The sequence below is a fragment of the Egretta garzetta genome, unplaced genomic scaffold (genome assembly GCF_000687185.1).
Source record: "Egretta garzetta isolate BGI_Z169 unplaced genomic scaffold, ASM68718v1 scaffold38, whole genome shotgun sequence".
NCBI lineage: Eukaryota > Metazoa > Chordata > Aves > Pelecaniformes > Ardeidae > Egretta > Egretta garzetta.
Window position 1 is genome coordinate 2,876,424 of NW_009260667.1, and position 2,696 is coordinate 2,879,119.

Here is a 2,696-nt window from a genome sequence, read left to right on the forward strand (position 1 = left end):
TCCCCTCATCCAGGTCATTGATAAAGATACTAAACAAGACTGGCCCTAGAACTGAGCCCTGGGGGACACCACTTGTGTCTGGCCGCCAACTGGATTTAGCTCCATTCACCACGACTCTCTGGGCTCGGCCATCCAGCCAGTTTTTAACCCAGCGAAGAGTACACCCATCTAGGCCATGAACCACCAGCTTCTCCAGGAGAATGCTATGGGAGACTGTGTTGAAGGCGTTGCTGAAGTCCAGGTATACAACATCCACTGCCTTTCCCTCATCTACCAGGCGGGTCACCTGGTCGTAGAAGGAAATCAGGTTGGTTAGGCAAGACCTGCCTTTCATGAACCCATGTTGGCTGGGCCTGATCCCCTGATTGTCCTCCATGTGCCTGGTGAGCACACTCAAGATGAACCTCTCCATAATCTTCCCTGGTACTGAGATCAGTAGTTGTAGTCCATTCTTCTCTGAAGGAAGATCGCGCTTCACATGTGTATACAAAACAGTTACTGTAGTAGTAGAGAAGTCAGGTATTAAATATGACAGGTAATTAACAGTAGCATTTTCAAATCCATTCATTACTGGCCTACTGTGCTTTCCCTCCAAGTCAGTGGCAAGCTTTCTTGATTGCAGTCAGGACAGGTTAACTTTAGGCTGGGTGTTTTTCCAAATGCTTCTCCGAGTGACTGGAAAGGCTGCACTGGCATATGGAATTCCCTATGTTGGTTCTTCTCTACGCTAGTATTTTCCCAAATATTTCCTACTGTGGCGTCATCCCTAAATGCAACTTTAGAAACAAATGTATGCAGTCGCACAGACAGGCATTTGCCTAACCTAAATCTTAAGTATAACCGATGTCACATGTGATCAGAGGCAGCATGGTTATCCTGCATGTGTGTCTCTGCTCCTTGCTACCACAGCCCCATGACAAGAAATCCTTAAATGCTACCACTGCGACATTCCACAGGGTTCTTTCCTGCACAGGCTGTGAGCATAGGAGCAGGTGCAACTGGGGGCACAAAACCAGTCTTAATGAAGGAGAGGGTGATGAAGAGTCTGAGAGAAAGCCAAGGCTAACTGACATAGCTATTTCCATATACACTACTGTAATTATATAGGTGCTGCTAAAGATGTGATTAATTTAATCCTTAAATAAGTGTCTAATTACAGATGAAACAGTAGGTTGTCCAAGAGTGGATGCTCCTGCTATTTTCCCTCTTGCCAGATGGTCTCCCAACCTCAAAAACTGGCAAATACTTAACGCCTAGGTGCACGCGCATGTTCTGTTCACTTTATTTCAATACTTGGGTCCACTGTAATGGACCTTTGAACTCTTTCCTCCTGCATACCATGCCATGGAACAGATACTACTGAGAGCATGGCTGCAGGTCAAGGAAGATGCTAAATGGGGATTAGCATCAGTAAAACACTGAAAATTTGGCTTTTCACTGGGAGAATAAAAGAAGGGCTATAATTTCTCTATCTGTTCAGGGAGTGATTTCCTGGGAGATGGTGTTTTCCTGTTTGTAAAAAGCAAACAGGCCTTACCTGCATTCATTTTTTCCTCTTCATCTACCTGGAAAATGAGTTAAGCGTGGAGGCAGCATAGAGAGAACTGACTGACTTAAGTCAAAGGCCACATTTCTAGGAAAAAAATGTGCCCCTAGATTCCTCTTCCAAATCTCTCCTCAAAATTTGCTTCACTCAGGAAGACCACAGGTTTCTTAGCATATGTCAGCCGAAACAACCATCCATGAGGCTTACAGACTTCATCTCTCAGAACATGTTTTGTGTCTTCTCCATTTATTTATACCACGGGTATCCCATTCTAGGTTTCTTCTTCCCTGTCTTATAAAAGCATGGACTATGCTGCAAAATAACCCTAGGGAAGCTTAATACAATAAAACATATTGGGATTAGTAGAACAATATAATAGAAGTGTGACTGGCTACTTAGGACTGCTCTGGCTCCACCTCAGCCAGACCCACTACACCAGACCAGGTTACCTGATACGGTGCGAGTATTTCTAATATGAAGCAGCACAGTAGAAGGATGAGAAGAACAGGTTTTAATGAGAGAAAAGATAAATACAGCAATACAGCTGATACAAAAAAGTACACAATATAACACAAGTGTCTAATAAATTAGCAGAGAACTCGAGAAACAGGAAGAAAGTTTCAGATGGTTGAAGAAAGAGGCTTGCTCAAAAAGATACAATCTTAAGTCTTCATAGATATATATACATTCTTGGCAGTATAGGAAACGTACAGTTCTTACATAGAAAATACTGACTGTCTGAAGTGGAAGTATCAATTCCTGAAGAATATTTGCATATGGTACATTATGAGGAATACACACAGGCAATTTAGCATTCAAAATATCTCCAAGTAAAGGAAAACATTACAGACCCCTCTTGGTAGACAGGCTTCTCGTTCTAACAGCAGCAATTGGATCTGTTCAGTATTCCATATGAAAACAAACAAACCCAACCTGGAAATAGCAAAGAATAAGCAAGAGTTTTTGTACTGCACAACAAATTATGCACTGATTAGGCAGCAAGATTCAATACAGAAGAGTAAGTACTCCTGCCTCACGGAGCTTCCCCTTGCCTTTCAAGATCAAATTACTTCCCTTCTTCCCCAGTCATCTCTAAGCCTTCCTTCCTGGGGATATGAATTAGGCGAGAGTGAGTCATACCTAAGTGAGA